Source organism: Carassius auratus, unplaced genomic scaffold (genome assembly GCF_003368295.1).
Source record: "Carassius auratus strain Wakin unplaced genomic scaffold, ASM336829v1 scaf_tig00005393, whole genome shotgun sequence".
NCBI classification, from domain to species: domain Eukaryota; kingdom Metazoa; phylum Chordata; class Actinopteri; order Cypriniformes; family Cyprinidae; genus Carassius; species Carassius auratus.
In genome coordinates, this window is record NW_020523655.1 from 9,604 (window position 1) to 36,487 (window position 26,884).

The 26,884-nt window shown below is 33.9% G+C and overlaps 1 long non-coding RNA gene across 2 annotated transcripts; it reads right to left on the minus strand.

The window, feature by feature from the left end:
* Nucleotides 1-621: 621 nt before the first annotated feature.
* On the minus strand, nt 622-13,717 carry LOC113070925 (uncharacterized). 2 transcript variants are annotated; one of them, XR_003280006.1, is made up of 3 exons: nt 13,510-13,716; nt 12,592-12,695; nt 622-646 (listed from the first exon to the last, which is right to left on the minus strand). It is a non-coding gene; the product is annotated as an uncharacterized LOC113070925 (long non-coding RNA). The 2 variants fall into 2 exon arrangements; XR_003280005.1 differs by lacking the exon at nt 622-646 and adding an exon at nt 11,982-12,018 and having other exon boundaries at nt 12,518-12,695; nt 13,510-13,717.
* Nucleotides 13,718-26,884: the final 13,167 nt, after the last annotated feature.

The following is a 26,884-nucleotide window of genomic DNA, read 5'->3' on the forward strand; positions in this document are numbered from 1 at the left end:
TAAAATGTTGGAATTTTGTACTTAAATATGATCAATATTCAAATTATATACAAATTTAAAAGGCATAACTTCAGTTAGGGGGGAAAAAGAATTTGGCTTCTCTTTTGAGGCCACAACAGGGTGCATCAAGCAAAATATTACGAATGAATGTTTATTCAAAGCAATAAAATAACATGACTATCTTTGAAAAAGTGCATCATGTTTAAAATAATGTTTATAAACCCAATATAATTAATTAAGTTAGTAGTCCTATCATACACTTTATCTCAAGTCTTGATGATTTATGACCCTGATTTATGGCCTGATTTATGGCCGTACAGTCCGTGTAGATTGACAGGTAGTCAGAAGTGTGCATGGTCAGTTTGGATTGATTTATGACTATAAGGCCTGTCAGTCAAAGCGGTTGCCATGTCACTGGGTCCTGTGACCCTTGATTGACATGGCATAGGTGTGTAAATCAAAAGATCAAAGAGATCTCAGATTTGACTTTTGTTGTGTTTATTACTGGATATATGATGGTTGTATCTTTTACCAGAGCAGTAGGGGGTTTCTTATGATGGTTGTATCTGTAACCAGAGCTGTGGGGGGTTTCTGTGAAGTCCTGTTGTTCACACCTAAAGACAGTGGGGAGGTGTTTGGGTTCTTCCTGGGAAAAAAAATGGCTGTGCAAAAGTGAGGGTTTTGACACCTTAACAGGATCAATGTTTGTTTGCTCTATATGGTGTTGATACCTAGGCACCGACAGGCCACATGCCCCCCCCCGTCTACAAACACATTTGAAAAGGAGGACGATGTCTGGTGTCTTTCCAGGTGAGAATTTCAAAGAGTGAGAGAGACAATTATCTAAATCATCAACTAACCAAGCCGCTGAAGAGATAAATAATTGAATGTTATCTGGAATTAATAAAATCAAAAAGGCATTCCTTAATGTTAAGAAAATACTATCCATAATATGTGATGTGTAAAAGGAGTTGAAATCTCACGCTAATTTTAAAACCAACTCTAAACACACACACACACACACACACACACATTGGTTTTCCATGTTCTATGGGACATCCTGCAGACGTAATGTTTTTTAGACTGTACAAATTGTATTTTGCATCACCCTACACCAACCTTACACTTAAACCTACCCCTTACAGAAAATTTATTTCATTTTAAGATTTTCAAAAACACTTCATTCTGTATGCTTTATAAACTTGTTTCCTCACGGGGACAAAAACAATCCCCAAGGATTTTGGATATTGCCATCATTGTTCCCCATAACATGGGGTATACCTGAACCACACAAACACACACACACACACACACACACACACACACACACACACACACACACACAAACACACACACACACACACACACACACACACACACACACACACACACAGACACACACAGTAAATCTGAGTAAACTAAATTTTATTTATGAGCAAATTCGTATTTGTTGTTTTTACTTTGTGTTATGTAAGAAATGTTTTAATTTAATAATCTAGCCTGTAGTATGTGTACTGTAAATGAACAAATATACATTTAGCTTAAACTCAGTAAAATAATTACACCTTCCATTTTAAACATGTTTAAAAGATTACACATTGTGTGTCACTAAAGCAAGGCACACTGTCTATTGTCTTAAAAAATGTTTAAATAACCTGATGACCAGCATTGTTTCTTTAGATCATTTACGCACACAAGTGCTTTTTTCGCACGAGTAGAAAACTCTTTGGATGTGTTTGGCAAACATCATTTCTACATCTTAAATGCATGACTGAACTTTTCTCATTCGACAGAAATACTATTTTCTAATTATTTACCCGGCCTATAACACTTGGTGTAAATGTTCTTACCTAGAACAGAAAACATACACTTTGACTATTTGACTATTTTGTAGGCATCATGTAATGTTAAATGGTTTACAAAAAAAATTTAGTACCAGCAGCTGTGATTTTCAAAATGAAAGAAATGTACAAGCTAAGGATGTTTCAACTATTATCATCATTTCCTTTTGACTCTGATAAACTGGTAATGAATTTTCTATGCAAGTGACACGATATACAGTTCTCATACTATTTGTGTAGATAGCTGTGCTAAAACATTTATGACTATTTTTGCATGCCAGCAGATTATGTCAAGGGTGTTTCACATCTAAGAATCACAATGTTTTTTAAATGACATTTTTCTTACACCTCAAGATTTAGCCATATCAAGATTTTGGACGGCCGTTCACAATTTGTTTGTTGGACTGTACGTTTTTAGGTGATCTCTGTGTGGTGTCATCATAATAGGAATAAATGAAAATTAAGAAATTAAGTTACAGTTTTTCTCTTCGAGATATTTCTTTTAGTGCAACTTTGTGTCTGTCCAAAAAGTGTGATCACATGAAGCATCGACACAACAAAAAATTAAGTCTAGCTGTTTTACACTTAAAACTATTACAACCTAAACAAATGAAACGGTTCCACTGAAAGATGCCCACTCGTTTAAGTTTGAGCATGTTAAAGTTTCCACACTCCTGTGTAGAGATAAATTTTATCCATAACCTTTTGTGTATTCACGTGACCAAATCACTAAGAAAGAGAGTATAGCAAGAAAGCAAATGTTTACAATGCATATAAAATTCAGAATACAATTGTTAAAAAAAATTATGTTGATTTGTAAATGGTATTTTTTATTAATCCACTAGATTAAGTCATCTTGTTCAGATAGCAGGTGAAACCATTCACATTTTGTTTGTTTGGTCGTTTTTGTTTGAAGACTCCTGTAAGTTCATGCTAACTCTCGCGTGGGAAAGAGAGCAGGGTGAGCACATCCTATTCATTTAAGAAAAAGTATTAAACATTTGACCAAACTTTTTTATTATTTTGACAAAACACAACAACATTAAAGAATGTTATCCGTTCCTATGGCCATCTTCTTTGACTCAAATAAAGCAACATCTCTGGTGTACGCAAGCATCTACAATGTGTGTATGTGCTAAACATCTGTTTCTCCACTTCTGCCAGATTTGTTAGATGGGCTTTTGTTGTAATACAGACACATTTGAGAACTACGATGTTCTCACTTTTGTAATGGTTATAGAATAATTCAAAAATAACTCTTGCATACGTAGCAAAACTGACTAAAAAAATCACTGAATTATGAAATGCAAAAGTGTGTACGGCATTTGACAAAAAAGGATTTTAGCTGTAATGAGCACATAAGACAAAAATGGTCAAAGTGTGACTTGTAAATATATTCTATTTTATTTTATTTATTTATTTATTTTTACCAGAGATAGTCGACTGATCTGTTTACATGTTGTTTTGCCGTTTTCTGATGAAGAGTTTTCTCTGACTGTGGTCAAACATACAGTGCCTGTTCATATGAATTTTTACAGCATAAAACTATCGCCCCTACATCTAGAGCTCTTGTTCATATAGCTGATGATGATGTTCACATTTTTATTTGTCGTACTCGTTAGTTTCAACATTTCTACTGGACATTAAAGAGTAGGCCTATGTGTAATCCCTTAACGTCAGAAGCATTAACATCTACTGTGTACTAAGAATTTTCTGCTTTCTCCACTTTTGGTCGATTTGCTAGAGGGACTATGTGACCTTGTTGTAATGTGATTACGTTTAAGATCCATATGATTGCACTAAACCCCCTTGAATAGGTTATAGACATACTCTTTTATACAGAAAATGTTTCCACAACAGAAATATGTATCAGAATAGCAAATACCTAATTTGAAAATATGAAATCCTCTATTCTAAACTATTGTGAAAACTTTTAATGTTGATCCGGCCCACCAGCCGTGTATCTTTTTCATTGTTTTTTAGATAAAGACTATTCTCAGAGTTTGGTAAACAGGCAAAAACATGAACAAAATGTAGAACAAGATGATTAAATGATTGTCAAGAGACTGTTTAAACTGAGATTGTGATGCACTTTAGAGCTTTTTCTGGTCAATCAACTTGAAAATGAGTCCTGCCATTTTCTGTTCTGACTGTTACACTTAATACAAACCCTTCTATTACACTTAAAGTTAGACATTAAAAGTCATGGATGCCACAGGAACTATTTCCTTTCTCTGTTTCTCTAAACATCACACTAAATAAACCAGAGATCACATGTAGAAAGAATTCATTGAAAGGGGTATGTTTTAGTCCATTTTAGATGGTCTGCACCAACACATGTTTTAGATGTTTTAGGTATTCATCAGACTAACAGGTTTGATTCGGGAAACACACACAACTGGAACTGAGTGTTGTCATGTCTTTATAATTGATCTAGTTTTACTTTTAAAACAACACAGTGTGAAATTATGGTCTTCGACAGCATGGGCCCCTGAAATGTTGTAGTATATCTTTGTTTTCACAAAATATCTAAACATTTATCTATCTTAAAATATTAGTTATTACGTGTTTACAAAGTTGTCATGTCTGACGTTTACATTTTTAAGAACATCTGATATAGTTTATCATCTTTTAAAATTTATAACGTATATTTCACCAAACCTTGACGCCTGAAAAACGGGTTTAGCATCAGTCCACATTTCAGTTGTTAGCCAGAAAATGCAAGTGAGCCGAGATTTCATTACCTGAGATTATCTATGATGTGAAACTAGCTCACAGTTACATTAGAGTTTTGGGGTTCTAGTTTATGTTGAATAGTGTTTGTTACTGTTCCACATGTTTAACACCACATTACTCCATTGTGAAGATATGTACTGTATAAAAGTTTTTCACTGTAGTAGTCCAACTCTGAAACCAGACCAAACAAAAATGAGCTTGAGTCTTAGTTGAAGCAGAATTAAAATGTTTTCTTTTTATCTTTCCATGATTTGTGCGTGTTGTTCTGAACCACAGTTTCATTTTAAACATCACAATCGTATTGTATTGTCCTGTATGATTGTAAAGAGTTTTGTGTGTGTCAGTCTCTGGATATTTTTATTTTTTTTTGCAAACAGAACTGCTGTAATGTTAGCGAGCTCTTTGTGTTCTCTGCTTTACTGTGTTTATATATGTCAGATTTCTTTAAATTTGCTCGATTAAAGTATTTAACACAGTTTTGGGTATGTGGTGTGTGTGAATATAGAGGATCTTTACAAATATTTTTTCTTGAAATATCCATCTAACACTCTGAACCAAGACTGGCTTATTTTAAATATAACATTAACACATTCATAATAATTATAGTTCTCGGCCGATTTGTACATTATTAAATTATATTAGTGGTCATCACAAACTTAAGGTGTAAACAAAACCACCATGCAACAGTGTACTTTAGATTTACTAGAAAGATAATTTTGATACTTTGTTTGCACAGGAAAACATACATTGTTTAAGATGAAAATAATCTCACTGAATGTGCTAAAGCATCCAATGTTTTATGACTACTGAAGGTGTCACATCCTTGTTTGTTTCACACCTGTGGGGTCCTACCTACATTCCAAGTGTGATATTTAAAAAAGCTTTAGGGGCATATAGTTAACCACAGAAGACTTTCTGCATGCTCCTGTTACAATGACTGCCGCCGCTCCAAACAGTCCTGAAACATCTAGAAGAATGATGTGTGTAACACTGCCAAGAAGTTCTGCTGAAATGAGAGAGGAGCTGACTTTTGTACCAAGGAAAAAATCAAGGGAAGAGCATAAGAAAAGTTCTCAGTGAAGATGAAGATATTGTGAAACAAGATTTCACCGTGTCTTATGATCGTGTGGGGAGATTTGTGTTTGACAAAGAGTTGCAGATTGGATTGTGAAGCTCTACGTTTTGGAATCTCATGCAGATAAATAAACGTCTGGAGGACTTTGAAACAAACTTTGATTTTGATGAGTCTGATCGTGACTGGCCTCTTCCTGAGGTCAACCCTTACGAATGCTGCAAAAAGAGACTATATTTTGAGCAATGTGACATACCCATGTTGAGAACAATTTTTCAATGATAAACAAGCTGTTTCAGTCAATTTAAATTTATTTTAAAACACGAATGATCAGTCAGATAATAGTGTATTCGGTATAACAAACCTGAACAATGATGTTGTAATGTTTCTTTTTCAGTGTTTACTCACCCTTTTATGTGTTCCTTGCTCTATGTTTAATAAATGGCTGATGGATTAAGTTTTCCCAAGCCACAATACATTACTGTTACTTGAAACAAGTGTCTTAACAAAAATCCTAATAAACCTCGCTAGGCTTCGCCGGTCAAAACACATCCCTAATTAGGCCCCTTCACCCTCCTCCACTTTTAGAGTGCAACACCCCCATCTCAACAACCAACCAAGCAACATTTGAAACGTAGAAACAAGACCACCCTTTTTTTTTTTTTTAAATGTACAGAAGATCCACCACTACTTCCTCGTGACTATGGCTAGTCTTCTTCCCCTGTGAGCGGCCGACCTCATAAACTCTGCAGTTATCGCAGGTTTTCCTAGATCTGCGAACAAGGGTTTTACAGCACGGTCAGCGGAGCTACTGCAACATCTTGTCGATCAAAACATTATCTACATGGACTGACAGAATCAGCTTCAACAATCAAATTTGTCTGAAACTGATGCACTCTCTAATTTTTCAAATAATAAGGCTTCGAGAGATCTGAACCATAAACCAGAAATTGAAACTGAAATTGCACAAGGCCTGGATCGTCGTGGATTAATACAGTCAGTCCAGATTCTGGGAAATGGTGACAACATTCTATATTGATTAGGGTACAAAGTTTATCTCTTGAATTAAATTCTGAAAAGGATGTCTGACGCTGGGCAAAAGCAGATGGATTGCAACTGGAGTTCTGGCGCCGCTACGGATGATCAGATGAAGTGCGACTGCACCCCGGGGGAAGCGTGTCATGTAACAGACTACGTAGAAACTATGTTTAAACAGCGTTACCGAGAACAAATGATCAAACTGATGCATGCGGTCATAGAGGATCCAAATCATGATTGTACCGGGGATTCCAAGTGTGTAAAAAATCTTAAGAATGAAATGAATGTTGTAAGAAGCCTGAAAAATAACCCATGGCCTGATTTGACTAGTATGTTTATTACCAGTAAAGAATCAGTCTGTGTAACGACTAGAAAAATTCTGGATGTGATGCCTGAATGTGACGATGAGATGGACATTTACGAGGTTCTCTGTCTGTGTACATGTGTAACAGATTTATGTACATTGTTGGTTTCAAAAAATTATGGTTCCATGACATGTGAAATTGTTCAAACTTACGTCAACTACATACTAGAACAAAACGTGCTGGTCTGTAGAGATTTTCTTTTCTGGCTAGACCACCTGTAATATTATGTACATTGTTGGTTTCAAAAAATTATGGTTCCATGACATGTGAAATTGTTCAAACTTACGTCAACTACATACTAGAACAAAACGTGCTGGTCTGTAGAGATTTTCTTTTCTGGCTAGACCACCTGTAATGTCATTATTACTTTTTGTTAGTAATGCCAATTTGACCATTTTCTTCACTATTTCAAAGTATGAATGTATATTCAAAAATCTATTGTTGAAATAAAAAGTTTAATCACATTCACATTCACCACTTTTGTGGTTTATGAAACAATGGGTCTGAGCTCATGAAAAATGTGTTAATGTTATATTTAAAATAAGCAGTCTTGGTTCAGAGTGTTAGATGGATATTTCAAGAAAAAATATTTGTAAAGATCCTCTATATTCACACACACTCACAATACCCAAAACTGTGTTAAATACTTTAATCGAGCAAATTTAAAGAAATCTGACATATATAAACACAGTAAAGCAGAGAACACAAAGAGCTCGCTAACATTACAGCAGTTCTGTTTGCAAAAAAAAATAAAAATATCCAGAGACTGACACACACAAAACTCTTTACAATCATACAGGACAATACAATACGATTGTGATGTTTAAAATGAAACTGTGGTTCAGAACAACACGCACAAATCATGGAAAGATAAAAAGAAAACATTTTAATTCTGCTTCAACTAAGGCTCAAGCTCATTTTTGTTTGGTCTGGTTTCAGAGTTGGACTACTACAGTGAAAAACTTTTTATACAGTACATATCTTCACAATGGAGTAATGTGGTGTTAAACATGTGGAACAGTAACAAACACTATTCAACATAAACTAGAACCCCAAAACTCTAATGTAACTGTGAGCTAGTTTCACATCATAGATAATCTCAGTAATGAAATCTCGGCTCACTTGCATTTTCTGGCTAACAACTGAAATGTGGACTGATGCTAAACCCATTTTTCAGGCGTCAAGGTTTGGTGAAATATACGTTATAAATTTTAAAAGATGATAAACTATATCAGATGTTCTTAAAAATGTAAACGTCGGACATGACAACTTTGTAAACACGTAATAACTAATATTTTAAGATAGATAAATGTTTAGATATTTTGTGAAAACAAAGATATACTACAACATTTCAGGGGGCCCATGCTGTCGAAGACCATAATTTCACACTGTGTTGTTTTAAAAGTAAAAGTAGATCAATTATAAAGACATGACAACGCGCAGTTCCAGTCCAGTGTTTCCCGAATCAAACCAGTTAGTCTGATGAATACCTAAAACATCTAAAACATGTGTTGGTGCAGACCATCTAAAATGGACTAAAACATGCCCCTTTCAAAGAATTCTTTCTACATGTGATCTCTGGTTTATTTACCAGTGTGATGTTTAGAGAAACAGAGAAAGGAAATAGTTCCTGTGGCATCCATGACTTTTAATGTCTAACTTTAAGTGTAATAGACGGGTTTGTATTAAGTGTAACAGTCAGAACAGAAAATGGCAGGACTCATTTTCAAGTTGAGGTAGTGGCTATTATGTGTCTTTGTTACACTGGTAGACCAGAAAAAGCTCTAAAGTGCATCACAATCTCAGTTTAAACACTCTCTTGACAATCATTTAATCATCTTGTACTACATTTTGTTCATGTTTTTGCCTGTTTACCAAACTCTGAGAATAGTCTTTATCTAAAAAACAATGAAAAAGATACACGGCTGGTGGGCCGGATCAACATTAAAAGTGTTCACAATAGTTTAGAAGAGAGGATTTCATATTTTCAAATTAGGTATTTGTTATTCTGATACATATTTCTGTTGTGGAAACATTTCCTGTATAAAAGAGTATGTCTATAACCTATTCAAGGGGGTTTAGTGCAATCTTATGGATCTTAAACGTAATCACAATACAACAAGGTCACATAGTCCCTCTAGTAAATCCACCAAAAGTGGAGAAAGCAGAAAATTCTTATCACACAGTAGATGTTAATGCTTCTGACATAAAGGGAGTACACATAGGCCTACTCTTTAATGGCCAGTAGAAATGTTGAAACTAACGAGTACGACAAATAAAAATGTGAACATCATCATCAGCTATATGAACAAGAGCTCTAGATGTAGGGGCGATATTTTTATGCTGTAGTTATGCTGTAAAAATTCCTATGAACAGGCACTGTATGTTTGACCACAGTCAGAGAAAACTCTTCATCAGAAAACTGCAAAACAACATGTAAACAGATCAGTCGACTATCTCTGGTAAAAATAAATAAATAAATAAAATAAAATAGAATATATTTATAAGTCACACTTTTACAATTTTTGTCTTATGTGCTCATTACAGCTAAAATCCTGTTTTGTCAAATGCTGTACACACTTTTGCATTTCATAATTCAGTGATTTTTTTAGTCAGTTTTGCTACGTATGCAAGAGTTATTTTTGAATTTTTCTATAACCATTACAAAAGTGAGAACATCGTAGTTCTCAAATGTGTCTGTATTACAACAAAAGCCCATCTAACAAATCTGGCAGAAGTGGGAGAAACAGATGTTTAGCACATACACACATTGTAGATGCTTGCGTACACCAGAGATGTTGCTTTATTTGAGTCAAAGAAGATGGCCATAGGAACGGATAACATTCTTTAATGTTGTTGTGTTTTGTCAAAATAATAACAAAGTTTGGTCAAATGTTTAATACTTTTTCTTAAATGAATAGGATGTGCTCACCCTGCTCTCTTTCCCACGCGAGAGTTAGCATGAACTTACAGGAGTATTCAAACAAAAACGGCCAAACAAACAAAATGTGAATAGTTTCATCTGCTATCTGAACAAGATGACTTAATCTAGTGGATTAATAAAAAAATACCATTTACAAATCAGCATAATTTCTTTTAACAATTGTATTCTGAATTTTATATGCATTGTAAACATTTGCTTTCTTTCTATACTCTCTTTCTTAGTGATTTGGTCACGTGAATACACAAAAGGTTATGGATAAAATTTATCTCTACACAGGAGTGTGGAAACTTTAACATGCTCAAACTTAAACGAGTGGGCATCTTTCAGTGGAACCGTTTCATTTGTTTAGGTTGTAATAGTTTTAAGTGTAAAACAGCTAGACTTAATTTTTTGTTGTGTCGATGCTTCATGTGATCACACTTTTTGGACAGACACAAAGTTGCACTAAAAGAAATATCTCGAAGAGAAAAACTGTAACTTAAGTTCTTAATTTTCATTTATTCCTATTATGATGACACCACACAGAGATCACCTAAAAACGTACAGTCCAACAAACAAATTGTGAACGGCCGTCCAAAATCTTGATATGGCTAAATCTTGAGGTGGAAGAAAAATGTCATTTAAAAAACATTGTGATTCTTAGATGTGAAACACCCTTGACATAATCTGCTGGCATGCAAAAATAGTCATAAATGTTTTAGCACAGCTATCTACACAAATAGTATGAGAACTGTATATTGTGTCACTTGCATAGAAAATTCATTACCAGTTTATCAGAGTCAAAAGGAAATGATGATAATAGTTGAAACATCCTTAGCTTGTACATTTCTTTCATTTTGAAAATCACAGCTGCTGGTGCTAATTTTTTTTTTGTAAACCATTTAACATTACATGATGCCTACAAAATAGTCAAATAGTCAAAGTGTATGTTTTCTGTTCTAGGTAAGAACATTTACACCAAGTGTTATAGGCCGGGTAAATAATTCGAAAATAGTATTTCTGTCGAATGAGAAAAGTTCAGTCATGCATTTAAGATGTAGAAATGATGTTTTTGCCAAACACATCCAAAGAGTTTTCTACTCGTGCGAAAAAAGCACTTGTGTGCGTAAATGATCTAAAGAAACAATGCTGGTCATCAGGTTATTTAAACATTTTTTAAGACAATAGACAGTGTGCCTTGCTTTAGTGACACACAATGTGTAATCTTTTAAACATGTTTAAAATGGTAGGTGTAATTATTTTACTGAGTTTAAGCTAAATGTATATTTGTTCATTTACAGTACACATACTACAGGTTAGATTATTAAATTAAAACATTTCTTACATAACACAAAGTAAAAACAACAAATACGAATTTGCTCATAAATAAAATTTTGTTTACTCAGATTTACTGTGTGTGTCTGTGTGTGTGTGTGTGTGTGTGTGTGTGTGTGTGTGTGTGTGTGTGTGTGTTTGTGTGTTTGTGTTTGTTTGTGGTTCAGGTATACCCCATCTTATGGGGAACAATGATGGCAATATCCAAAATCCTTGGGGATTGTTTTCGTCCCCGTGAGGAAACAAGTTTATAAATCATACAGAATGAAGTGTTTTTGAAAATCTTAAAATGAAAGAAATTTTCTGTAAGGGGTAGGTTTAAGTGTAAGGTTGATGTATGGTGATGCAAAATACAATTTGTACAGTCTAAAAAACATTACGTCTACGGGATGTCCCATAGAACATGGAAAACCAATGTGTGTGTGTGTGTGTGTGTGTGTTTAGAGTTGGTTTTAAAATTAGCGTGAGATTTCAACTCCTTTTACACATCACATATTATGGATAGTATTTTCTTAACATTAAGGAATGCCTGTTTGATTTTATTAATTCCAGATAACATTCAATGATTTATCTCTTCAGCGGCTTGGTTAGTTGATGATTTAGATAATTGTCTCTCTCACTCTTTGAAATTCTCACCTGGAAAGACACCAGACATCGTCCTCCTTTTCAAATGTGTTTGTAGACGGGGAGCATGTGGCCTGTCGGTGCCTAGGTATCAACACCATAAAGATTAAACAAACATTGATCCTGCCAAGACGTCAAAACCCTCACTTTTGCACCACCATTTTTTTTCCCCCAGGAAGAACCCAAACACCTCCCACTGTCTTTAGGTGTGAACAACAGGACTTCACAGAAACCCCCCCCACAGCTCTGGTTACAGATACAACCATCATAAGAAACCCCCCACTGCTCTGGTAACAGATACAACCATCATATATCCAGTAATAAACACAACACAAGTCAAATCTGAGATCTCTTTGATCTTTTGATTTACACACCTCTGCCATGTCAATCAAGGGTCACAGGACCCAGTGGCATGGCAACCGCTTTGACTGACAGGCCTTATAGTCATAAATCAATCCAAACTGACCATGCACACTTCTGACTACCTGTCAATCTACACGGACTGTACGGCCATAAATCAGGCCATAAATCAGGGTCATAAATCATCAAGACTTGAGATAAAGTGTATGATAGGACTACTCACCTATGATGCTGAAAAGTGATGTCCAGGTTGGCTGATCACTTGGTGTTGAGATAACTTGAGGGATAGAAACTCACCATCTGGCTTTGCACTGTTTGGCTGATTTGCGGTGCAGCAGGGACGCGATTCGAGACCACTGGTTTTTGCCATATTTCATTACAGCTGCTTTGAGAATCTCATCCTGTTAATAAATCACATGGATGATTAAAGTTACTTAACACACCAGGGATCTTACTTCAGCTTTTAAAAGCATTCTAATGCACAACTCAGATAAGGATGAAATTATTAAAATTGATTTCCACCTTAATGAGCCTAGTAATGTTTTTTCAAAAGTTAGTGCACTTGTTTATCAATAAGACAAGTGTCAGCGAGAAGCAAGGTAAATGTCACTTGTGAACAGATTATATTAACATGTCATTTTCAGACAATCTGCATGCAAACTAATATTTTAATACATATATAAATACACATACACACATATACACACACACACACATATATATATATATATATATATATATATATATATATATATATATACCAATGCATAATGAAAAAATAGATATATGCTTTAAGAATGAATAAACATGCAATTTAATGTTAATCGTATATTTCATATTTAAAAACAATTATTAAAATATCAAATATCGACATTTCATAAATCTATGACGTATAACGTCAGTATTTATGCACAGTCTAATTAACAATACAGCTTAAAAAAAATCTAAATTGTGTGGTATGCAAGTAAATTGTAATAGCAGGCATGTTTTTAATATTTTACTCACTCAATTAAAAATAATAATCATTGATAAACTGAAGGCTGTCCACGTCACAACATAACGTTATAAACAGGTAAATAAAAACACAGCGGTGCAGACATTAGTACAATTGCAACAAATAATCTTCATATTAAGTTTAAATGCCTTTGATGAATAAAATGCCGAAGATTAATGCTGTTTTGATGCTGAAATATTGTGTGTGTTTTCTAAACAAACCTCAGTGTTGCGCCACACGCCTCCTTTGATCATAATCCGCGGCATGTTGGCGATTTAAAGTCTTCACCCGCGCAGTAAAATCTTCTTCAGGAGTCGAGAAATGAACAATAAATCAGAGAAATAAACCTTGAGTTTAAGCTGAAGCACGTTACACTGCAGGAAAGGAACTGGAAACGGAACGGAGCGACGCAAAGAACTGTGGGAAACAGGCTCTTCCTCTATTGATTCATACGAGATCTGTCATGTCACTTGAACTCAATATCGCCCCTCTCGACCGAGTGGCAAATGACAGGCTGAACAAAATAGTTTATTGTTTTATTTCTATAATATTTAATAACAAATAAAAAAAAGGTCTTCCCTTTTTTTTTAGACATGTTATCATGTTTTATTATCTTACCATACTTTGGTAAACAGTGTTGTTTTAACTGTGTTTTATAAATAAACTGAAACTGTTTTTGAAAAAGTATGCTTTATTAGCGAAACATTTTTGGATAGAACTGCAAAAAAATAACAAAAAGAGATGAATACTGTTCATTTTATTCATGAAAAACTTATTTGTTAAGATATTTTCCATTGGATCGAGGGTAATAAAAATCAATTATTTATTTTTTATGTATTTATTATAGGCTATTTGATCAGTGGTATTCAAAAAGTCCAAATGAGAAAAAAAAAAAAAAAAAGATTGAAAAATTCAAACTGATATTAAAAAGTATTTGGAAACAAAAGCTAACTTGAGAGCATATTTTCCATTGGATGGTGGTAATAAGAATCTAGTATTTATTTTTAATGTATTTATTATAGGCTATTTGATCAATATTATATTCAAAAAGTCCAAATGATAAAAAAAAAAAAAAAAAAGATTTCAAGACTGATATAAAAATATATTTGGAAACAATATTTAACTTGAGAGCAGTACAATATACAGTTGTAATGTATCAATGATGCACAATCTTTTTTTATTTTCGGAAACATTGCATGCTTTTGTATTGATTGCAGAGTATCCTCAGATTTCATTCATGGATTGATGAGTTATTGAAAGTCACCTGTAACTTTGGAACAAGTTCTATAAGGATTTGAGGAGGAGTTCTTTGAGCTGTGGAGCTGCATGTTCTGGAAAACCTGAGGACTTCAGAGACCGGGACATCTGACGCTCCGCTGAATGTGTTTGATGTGTGATCGAAAAGAAGAACCCGATGTTCAGCTTTCAGCTCCAGAACAAGCCAGAAACATCTCTTTCTATGGAATCTCATACTCTGAACTCTGAATAAATTATACGTGTTCCCAAATCAAGCCCAAAGTGTCAGGAACGAAACCACCAAAATCAACAGCATGAAGTGTATATGAAGAGAAGAGTTTAAATTAAAATTATAATGCATTACTTTAATGGGTTAGTTCAACTAAAAATTTAAATTATGCCATGGGTTATAGGCAAAATTTCTTTTTTTTTATATCGTGATTTTATCACAATTCTTTGTCACGTTGGTTTTTCTATTTTGCAAGCTGTTTGAGCATAACAGCCAAACTAATTTACCTATTATAAAGACAAAGCCTTTTAAGGTAAAAAAATATGAAAAAGTATGGTGGATATTTAGACCAAAGTTGGTGAAGATAAAAAAAAAAAAAAAAAAAAAAAAAAAAAGGTATTTTATGATGAATTCAGTTGAGTGATTATTCTCTTAGGTTTGGTGTTTTATTAACATTAAAGGAATAGTTCACCCAAAAATGTAAGTGTTTAATCATGTACTCACTCAAAAGTTGTTTAAACCTGAATGAGTTTCCTTCTTCTGCTGAACATAAACACGATTTTGAAGAAGTTGGACAACCGAACAGTTGCAGATGTCTTCTTTTGTGTTCAGCACAAGAAAGACATTAATATTTGTTTGAGACGAGATGTGAGTGAATAAACAATGACAGAAATTTTATTTTAGGGTGAACTATCCCTTTAATAACAGTCGGCAGCATGTAGCCTACTGTACTTCAAAGAGTGTGAGTATTGGTGACATAATAACGGCAGCACACACTTTAATCATGCATGGTATGGACACTAACACTGTTGCAATAACATTTCTCTAAAGGATGATAGGGATGCTAATTATCATCTTTAAAGGGTGGTTCAAGAACTTGACCGTTCTTATTCTACCAGAATAGGGAAGTCCACAGCACAGCTTTAACAATAACGATACAGAACAATGTTATGTTTTTTTTTTTTTTTTTCAGCTGTTAAACAATAGCCTAAAGCTTTGACAGCCAATCAAAATCTGTTCAACTTCAAAGCACGTGAGATTTTCAAGCTGTATTATAATACAGTTACAATACTGTATTACTAGCTTCGTAAAATTACGGTTGAACCCCTGATGTCACATGAACCATTTTAACGATGCCCATATAAATTTTTTTGTGCCTTGCTCTGGTGGTACCCTTAGGGTCAGAAAGCTCTTGTATTTCATCAAAATATCTTAAGTTGTGTTCTGAAGAGGAACAACGTCCTTAAGTGTTTAGAACGACATGAGTAATTTCATTTTTGGGTGTACTATCCCTTTAAGAGGGAGCGTCCCAATGCTAAACAAGCAGTTACAGTCTAACATCAATAGTTATTTATTTATTTTAGGAACAATTAGTAGCACTACACCATATGCAACTGATAAACCACATTATTTGCAGTTAATGTGTTTGTGCTTTGTACCATGAACAATAGGCCTTGTTTTTCAGATATTTTTTGAACTGTTGAGCTTGACAAGGTCGGCGTTTGCGTAAACGTAATGAAAGAATGATGAAGACTGTAACAGAAGCAACTCATCTCATCTTCCAACAGAATTTCGTCCTTCATTCGCCTTGAGACACGTAAACTAAACAGCACGGATAGCAAAACTGTTTCAGACATCTCTGAACAAATCACAGCATTTTCGGCAAGATGACAGTCCAGTGATGGGCCCTATAGAGGGTAACAGTCCGGTGTCAACATTAAAAAGCAGTGCTCTTGTGCCAGGAGAGGCCATCAGGAGCGATAAATGACACACAAGAGTCCCGAGGCGAAATATGAAGCAACTCCTCAAAGCAGGTCATCTTTTCTGACTGCTAATGTTGAAAATGAAGAGAGCTGCAGGAAGGTTTTCTTTCGGGGAGCCGGAGGGGAGCAGCACGACCATGTGAGGAGCAGAGATAGGAAAGACGGATCGGGAGTCACAGAATCTGAAGAGGCTTCTCTCCAGGTACAAAGGAAGGACTGACTTCAAAACCTTGGGCAAAAAGTGCAAAGACAGCACATTTTCTCTAAGAAACTTGCGAAGAATCTGGAAGTCAACAGAACTGCAAGGTAAAGTTACAGTATAGAGTATACACTGTAAAAAAAATTCAAATTAAAAAAATGCTACATTAAAAACCTGTTGAATAGTTAACGGTGAGTTCCCGTACTATATACTGTGAAAAACTGTATTGGACACTACTGTATTTATACATAACATCTAGTTTTACTGTAACATTTTTGGAAGTAAAAAAAGAATAATTTATAATTTTGGGAAAAAAAAAGAATATATAATTATAGTGAATAACTTTTAACAGAATTCTGGTAACCACAGCTGCCATTTCTTTACTGTAAATTTTACAGAATTAGTTTTACAGTGGATGCATTAAAAGGAAGTTCATTTCACAGCAGTATCGTTAACAAAGATAACTCATATAATAAATGAATAACAACATTATAAATTAATAATAATAAAAAAACCTAACATGACAAAAACCCAACAACAAAAAAGTTAAAATACCCCCCCCCCAAAAAAAAAAAAAAATCTAATATAAAATATAAACAGAGAATGTAATATTACAATATATTAGTACGATTATAATACTGTTTTACACAGGAAAACATTAATTATAATGCAGGATGATAATACTATCAACAAATGTAGACGTCGTTTGTTAAACAGTTCAAAAGATCAAAACTTAAATGTCAATCAGAGGATCCTGGAAATCTAAATTCATGTCTTTTCTCTAAACTTTAACATGACTTCATCATTTTTCTCTCTTCCAAAACCGTTAAATGACATAAATGCTTCATTAGATTCATATTAGATTATAGTTTTTCACCATATATAGCAAGGGAACCTTAACCAATTAACATTTTTCCATTGCAAAAAGGTCCTGTTTTTTTTAATTTATGATAATGTAATGTTTATCAAGATACAGTAAGCGTAACGTTCCTGCAACATTCTTTAAACTCCATTTTTGTAATAATACTCTTCTTTACAGGAACTTTCACTGGACCTAGTCAGAAGAGAATGCCCTTCATCTCTTTACGAGGTTCTGGTCTCTAGAAAAGGTTTATTTTTTATTTATGAGTAAATCAGTATGTGTGTATCTGTTCTTCACCAGCTGAGCTCCAGAAGTAGGTCTCTCACACTTTTAATTCCTCTGTGCTTGCGTTCGATGCTCTGTGTGGGAGGAAGTACTGTAGTGAATTGGGATTAGAGATTACAGCGAGATGATGCGATTTAGAGCTATGAGATATAATCTGCTTATAGTCGTATTGTGCCACTGCGCCGAGCTCATTAAAACCAATAAACTTTAAACCAATAAAGTCGACGAGCTCAAAGTGAAATTCAGCGACCCAGGAGGAGACATTAATCTGCTCAACAAGACGGCATGAGCGTATTCACACACACAGAGAACTAGAAAGTAATTATATTTATTAACATATTATAATCATTACAATTATGAGATTACTTCTTTATTAAGAGCGTTACTGATCAGATACGCATATGCTGTGCTGCAATGAAGAAGCAGATTGACTGCTACATTTCTATTTATTTTTCACTGTCATGCATGATGTGCATGATCTCTTTTTTAACTCATTTGAACAGTTTTTTGACACAACATTTGACGAACCTGATCAAAATACATACAGTGCATCATTTCTCAGATTATGATATTGAGGGTTTGACCATCAAAACTATCGGAGTGATCTAATTTGATTTCAAAATCCTTTTTGGATCAAATCTTGAAAATGTATTGTTCAACAAAAGGAGAAAAAATTATGAGATTATGAAATCGGATTAGATCACGTGTTTCGGATTTTGATCTGGATATTGACAATCCTCAACCTTCAGTATATGTTATATTGTTCAAACTATCTTTAAAGGATTGGGATACCTTTGATCTAATAAATCAGGATTATCCAGATCCCAGCAGAAGGGCGGATTCAGGAGCAAAATGTAATAAAGCTTTGTGAAATCATGTGGAATATATACATTGATATTTTGCACTTGATTTGTTTAACCACTACAGTGATAAAGTGTAAAACATACAAGATTTTGTCCCCCATATAACGTCGAAATAATATATTTCGTTTTTCTCCCTGTACAGTATATCAATGGCTCAATCAGAGGTGAATCAGAGGTGTATTTTTGCATGTATACGTATTTATTTATTTGTAGTGAGATGCATATTGTAATATGCCATTTACAGCACTGGAAATCCAGATTTGCTAATCCTGAAAATTTTATATCTGAAAAAAAAAATAAAAAATGGATTACCAGCTCCTGATTTCAAAACTTGGGATTTGTCAAATTCAGATCCTTCTGATCCAGACAATTTTATTATTTTTCTTAAACTGGGTCCAGGTAATTTTTTATATACAGCTCCAATACTACTGGCATCTATAGGTTGCAACGGTTAAATTAACTCCTCACTACAACATTATTGTTTGCCATGTGGCAAACTAACCAAAAAGTTAATTATTTATTAAAAAAAATAATAATAAAATAAAATCCAAAGCGACTTACAGTGCATTCAGGCTAACATTTACTACCTAACGTGCTCCAAGATGCAAGATGAGTAAATTATTTTTTTTTATCATTCCTACAGTAAAAATTTGTAGTAAATAAAATGTAACCAAACAAAGACAAAAGAAGGGGAACCACACCTAGGTCTGCTCTAATATTTTCACTGTTCCTGTTCACCTTCGTTCAGACTGGCATTGTTGTGCATTCGATCACCTTCATCTTTCTGTTGATTAAAAGCAGAATTGAAAAAGCCCTCAACGCAGAGCACAACAAGAGGACTCTAATATTCATGCAGAGCTGCCAGCATGTGTTTACAGTCTTGGAGCGTGATCAATAACTCTTCTGCTTTTTACGCAGGTGCTCCGCCTGGAGGAGGTCAGCTGGCTGGAGGTGGCTCATTGATCAGACAGGAAACAAACCTGAGAGTCGCTGCCAGCGGCCCATCACTCACACACACTCACACACACACACAGGTGCTCAGTCATTAGCATACGGCAGACTACAACAACCACAAACAGACACACATCTCACACTGAACAAATCTTCTCAACCACACCGCAGCTTAAATGCACGGTCTGTAAAGTCAAGATATATATGCAACGTTAATAAATCAGGCAGCTGTGTTTGCTAAAACATTACAGTAAGAACTTCACTGGGACGTATGGGTGCAACACTTTTTTGCAACCAACTTGAGCTTACATTAAAAATCATATAAAAGTGTGTTGACATAATGGTAACATAGGCCTGCCGCCTACCAATCTGCTTAAGTTTACTGCCAACTACAGAAGAAGTCATATGGTGAATCCAAGTAATTTTTCTTTAAGTCAAGGTAAATCAAAGCATCTGCTAAATGACTACATGTAAATGCTATTATATGGAAGCAGCACACAGCGTCAAAAACACAAACGCAAATAACCACCAGTTAACACACGACACTAAATTAATGCAATACACATTTATTTAACAACATGAGATGTAAATTAAACCATAATGTACCTAAACGAAAAGGGGGGAAAAACTAAGAATTAATAGTTATTTAATAAAAAAAAAAACATCAAAGGTGAAGTGTCACACAAGGGGTTAATTTCACTTTCAATTATAAGCTTCCTTGTTCATTTTTACTTCCAAGAAGTATTCCACTGTAAAATTACATGAAATGTCCTGTTTGGTTACAGTTCTTAACCTCATACTGTACTGTAAGGTGATATCTTTTTTTTTTTTTACTGTAGCATTTTTACAATCTTTTACTGTTAAAATCATGATTATTTTTATAGTCTACAGTGTATTAAAAATGAACTTGGCATTTAATGCATTAATGCACATACTTTGTACTAGTAAGTGTCACATAATTTGTGTTATGATGGAAAAAATTTAAACAAAACAGATTATTGAAGAAAATACTATTTCAGTCTTTAAAACGTTTTTGTTTAATGTTTAATTGAATGTTTAATTCAATGCTACTTATTGCTATATAATTATTTGTTACATTTACTAGCACTAAATACGTACAATAAAACAATAAAACTACTTAAAATTTATATAAAAAAAGATTTATTCCAAGAATTGGGTTTTAATCTGCTTTCAAACCTCATTCAAATTGGATGTGGTTTTAGATTAAAACCCAATTTGGATCAAGCTTGAAAAATATTATTAATTAAATAACATATTATTATTATTAAATAACATTATATTTAAATATATTGTTTGATAAAATATTATTTATTTGGTTTATTTATTTATTTAGCTGAAAATTCAGCTTTGATTTCAGGAATAAATTACATTTTAAAAATATTACTGTAAAAAAACCGGATGTTTCAAATTGTAATAATTTCACAATATTCATGTTTTTACTGTATTTTGATTTAATTAATGCAGCTTTGATGAGCAGAAGATACATTTAAAAATGAAAAACCTTTAAAAATCATGTTTCCAAACTTTTGACAAGTACTTATTTATTTAGATTTTCTTTTTTCTTTTCTTTTTTTTTCTTTTTTACAGTATGTTGCATATGACAAATGAAAAAGCACCCATGATACAAAATACAAGATAGCAAAAACCAGCCAGTTTCAGTCAAGTGTCAGGGAGAGAATGGTAAAAGATCATAGAGAAATAATTGATGACTTGACATTACAAGCAGACATCTAGGGAAAAATACTTTGGCAAAGAAATCCATTGACTGAGGGCAACTTCTGCTTTGGTCTGATGTGAAATGCCTCATCTATTTTGCCAAGTGTTTGACCATAAATATCCTGAGAAAGTCAGCGGTAATTACATTGCATTGTGCTGAGAGATTGTCAAGGTGAAACTTTAGACTTAATATTCAGAGCTCATTCTCAGCTCCATTATTCAGCTCAAGCACCTGTTCTCCCTCATTATCATCCGAGTGGAAATACTTGCTTTGACTCCTTCACTTCAGGAAAAAAAGAAATAGTGAGTGAGAGAGAGAGGCAGAAAAAAGGCAGTGGAGTGTCACAGTCATCTGTCATCATGGGAATCGCCTGCCTGACCCAAACCCACAACTAGACTGATTGATTCAATAAGATCTGAGACACTGTCTCGACTCCTTCATCGGCACAATGTGAGAGTCGTGCACACTAGGAAGTGGACAAAAAACGCATCATTAAAGTGTTTGCAAGGCTGCTCTGATATTTCTCAAAGATTCTGGTTGAGGTTGGTTCTGAACCAAACTATTAAACTGATGCAGTTAATTGAGTCTGAATTGCATAACATACAGACTTCAGGTGAACTCAAAAATTCAGTCTTGAGTGTTAAAGTTTGAAAATCTGTCAGAGACTCACACTGTTAGAATCTTCATTATTAATGTAACCAGCAGCAATGATGACATCTTCATGATATTTGCATATTGAATTACAATTGGTTGTCTTTGCTACACTGATTTGCATACTGCATTGTGATTGGTCTTGCCTTCTTTGTAGAAGCCATGGATAGTGACTTTTCATTGCTTAGTGACTATTATTAAATTAAATTAAATTAAATTAAAATTAAATGATAAAATACAAAAATTTTATATTGTACAAGTAAAAGTTCACAGGAAATGGACAAGGGTCTGAGTGTATATCTTTACATATTATATTTTATTTATATATTTTTATATAGATTGTGTGAGTGTGTGTGTGTGTGTGTGTATGTACTAAACTGTTATATATCACTTAATATATATTTATATTTACAATATTTTTTTTATATTCGTAAATTATTAAGATAATATTTCTAATTGTATATACTCATAACAAAAAAAGAACAGTTATAATGAAAATGTCTATTCACATTTTTTAGCTAATAAAGTTGTATCCAAACATTTGCGATACATCCAAAATATTTTTTTAAAAATACTATAACCGATGTGTAGGTTTATAATAAAAGGCAGTATTATTAATAATAATCATTATTAAAAATATAAAAGAAAATATTTATATATATTAAGTACATAAATGTTCACATACACCAACATATTATAGCCAAAAAGTTAAATTAGAGAGATTATTATTATTTCTTTTTATCCATCACACACTAAATAGCATCACATATCTACAGATATTCCCTGCTCAGTGTGTATATAGCAGTGAACACTACCTAGGGCCCGTGTGAACGTGACTGTGTTGATTCTGAAAACGAGACGCTGCTGAGATTTATGACACTGGCACAGTGGCGCTCATTTCCACAGAACCAAAACCCAAAACTTCAACTAATCTAAAACCTCAGTACGGTTATTTCCTTCAGGAAATGCAAATCTAATTTCAATAAATGGCTCTTTTGTCATTGTGTAATCCTTAAGTCTCTCTAGCTCTTTCTCTCAGCGTGATTCACGCAGCGCTTCAACAGTCAAACTGTGGGCTATTCAATCAGACAGAGCTGGGAAAAAGCAAATGTATGCAGAAATATCCAAACTAATCACAACTAGCCAGCATGTTTTATTCATACACCAGGGAATTCAAAATGAAAACTTTAGGATGCTTGGGAATGATTACAAAGGGACAGCATAACCAGTCCGCTAAATGAAAGCACACTGATGCTAATTATTCAGAATCTGTGTTTACAGCCAGCCTAAGCCCGATTTGTCTGTTGTTAGAGGCAGATGCATTATTAAAGCATAATGCAATGTGCATGAAACACTCTCTTTGGGCTTATTAAAGGAGAGTAATTATTCCGAAAGTTTGGAAAGTTCTCCAGACGTCTGTTTTGCTGTTATAGAGCTGTGGAGTGACATGGTCATCCAGTTACTCCAGACTTCATGAAGATGTGCTACACTTCACAGACAACCGAGCCTCTGGCAAACAGCCATCAGACACACCTGACAGCTGCCAGTCACCCCGAATCACTCACCACCATCACAGGCAGAACCCAGAGGAATTCTGGGTAGCATGTTAAACATGGACTGCGAGAGGCTGTTTATTTTTTTTCTCAAGCTTCAGGCAAAGTTTTGTCCGGCTGAGATGGATACTACTTCAGGGACCGGCTGAAAACCCCTGTCTTTCATACAAAAAAAAAAAAAAAAAAAAACTCTGAGGCTTTTCACAAAAATACATGATAACTGTCAACACTTGTATATTTTGTGGCATGCACTGGTTTCGAGATGTTGTACATGCCTGGACTTCCTGGAGACACAGAACTGACACTTTCTTACACTAAACTAAACAAGCAAACAGTTGCAATTCAGTGGTCTTGTTGGGATAAAATGATAACAACACGTCAGCATTAAGATAGAAAATATCATAGTAACAGCATCTTTACCATGGTGTTCTTCTCACTTTAAATGTTTTTGCATACAGGAAGTAAAACATTTACTTAACATAAACATAAAAATACACAATTAGCTTACCGGAAAAATGTATTTTGTTTGAACAAAGGTTAAGTATTTTTACTGGAAAAAAACTTTAAAAATTATTTAAAATTATTTATTTCTTTATCTGAAGCATTTGCATTGTACAGTAAAATAACTTGGAAAAGGACTTATGTAGCTGTTATCTATACAGTGTAGAATATTGAAAATAAATAAATAAATACATAGTAACATATTTTTTTTTCTATATATTGCATCGTTGCCATCTTTCGTTTTCTTGAAAACGAATTCTCTTTTTTAAACTATTCCATATAATCTCTTTTTGATAAGAAATTTTTGGTTTTTCGTAGCTTGAGAAAGAGAAAATCCAATATCCACTTTTTGCTAAAAAATTTCAATATCACAATAATTCAATAAACAATTGGATCACAGGTAAATATATTTTGTGGTTAGGATGGTTACATATTTTTACTGAAAAACACATTTAATGTATTTTATATGCAACCATCTTTACAACAAAACATATGAATATATTACATTTATATATATATATATATATATATATATATATATATATATATATATATATATATAATCTATATATTAAAATATTAATTTACCATGAGATGGCACAGTGCAATTTTTATACAAGGATAAATGTATTGTTTATTAAATTATTACTCAGATATATGTTTGACTTTTACATTTAATCGCTTTTATCCAAAGTGACTTACAAAGAAGTAATCAGACCAATGAGAGAGCAACAACATTCAAGTGCTGTGAAAATCTCAGTTAGTTTAGCACAGTGCACATAGCAAGTTTATATAAAGTATATATATAAAGTATATATATATATATATATATATATATATATATATATATATATATATATATGTGTGTGTGTGTGTGTGTGTGTGTGTGTGTGTGTGTGTGTGTGTGCATATAAATAAATGAGACCAAATTAATAGAATAGAATAGAATAGAATAGATAAGTGCTAGTATTAATTGATCAGGTGATGGTGGGGAAAAAAATGTGTCTTTAGGAGTATAATTTTTAAAAGTGTTTTTTTTTTTTTTTTTTAATGGCTAAAGGCTCAGCTGCTCAGATTGAGGTCATTCCTGGTCGTTCCTGATTTTGAACCTCTTTGGGATGGCCCCATGAGGCTTAGTTCACTTGCAGATTGCAGAATGCTAGCTTCTGGAGGGCACATAGGTCTGAACTAGCGGTTGTCTTGTAGGCAAGCGTCAATTAACCTGAGCTTTCTTCGACTCGTTGAAGACCACGCTGGCTGCTGCATTCTGGATCAGTTGCAGAGGCTTGTTAGTACATGCAGGAAAAGTGCATTAATTATTGCATTGTTAATTGCATTTAATTATTAAATAATTGCATTACAATAGTCCAGTCTGGAGAGAACTAAGGGTCTAATCTCTCTAATGTGATTATAAATACATTAAATATAAGTCATGCAATATACAGTATATGTAAACTATATAACAATATTAATTTACTTTAAGACAGAGTTCTCAAACTGGAAAAGGCCACTGCATCACAGAATGACCTCAAACTAATTACTCCACGTTAACATGCTCTCAGCGTTTGGTCAGATAAGTTTCGACTAGCTAAGGGTCACTAACAGACTTACACTTTCACCGCCGTGCTCTCAACTTTAGGGCAGAGACGTGATTTGAAACAACCTGACAAAAGCGTGTCCCGCAGCAGCGAGCTGTTTACAAGTTTGGTAATAGGTTGTGCGAGAAGCGTGGCGCGGGCCCCGACTCGGCCGTCAGGTGTCTGTGATGCTGTCAATCATGCAAACGGACAGGAAGACTACACCGCCGCCGGCTGAGCTCAATCAACTGAAACATCACAAGCCCATCTGTGAAGAGCCATTCATTTCCAGCTGCTGTGTGGGATTGTGGGATACATGTGGTCCTTCTCCCTCAAGTTATTACTCTAATAACTCTGGAACATGGCGTGTGTTTTGTACTATCTGGCGATTTTGAGTGGGGAAAGTGAGTTAAGCTTCAATGATAAAGAATATTGCAGAATTGTGAAGTCATAAACGAGTCTTGCGGGTGACATTTAGCGCCGTCTTTTCATATGAGAGCTGCATTTGATGTCTTATTCAGTCTGGATGTAATTGCTTTCTACTCCCGGGAGTTTTGATGCTTCATCGCAACACACAGTTTATAAAAGCTTTAAATACTACAATCAGAAAGAAACCCACTTTGACCCTTTAAAAAATAGAAGACACTTTTCATTTTCCAAACGTATGTTTCTTTGCCATTTTATAATGTTAGAACATCTTAAAAGCAATAAGTGGAGGTTCCTGGAGGACTGACGTCTCTACCATCGCTAGTTTTCACTGTTTGCTCTTCCTCAATGGAGCATCCGGGTCTAAAGAAGAAAAACACAAATGTTTGCATAGATGAAATACAACAAGTTCAAGTAAGATTTTATTTATTCATCATTGAGATTTAGATATAATTACAAGCATGTTCATAAATGTTTAAGAAAAAGTGTCTTCCTGTTCGATCTTGAACTATATTTTGGCACAATCACATTTCTCACCATCACCTTTTTGTATTCACCTATACACTCATTATAATTGTCCTGCTGAGTAACACATATTACAAATATTCCATTTGTTCTCTATAAATGGAATTAATTAATAATTAATAATACTATTATTATTAAAATGTGGTTGGATTTTGCATAATGTTTAAGTTAATTTTAAAGTCCCCCTGAAGTCACTCATTTTATTCCTTAAAAATGCATTTATTATTTTTGATAATC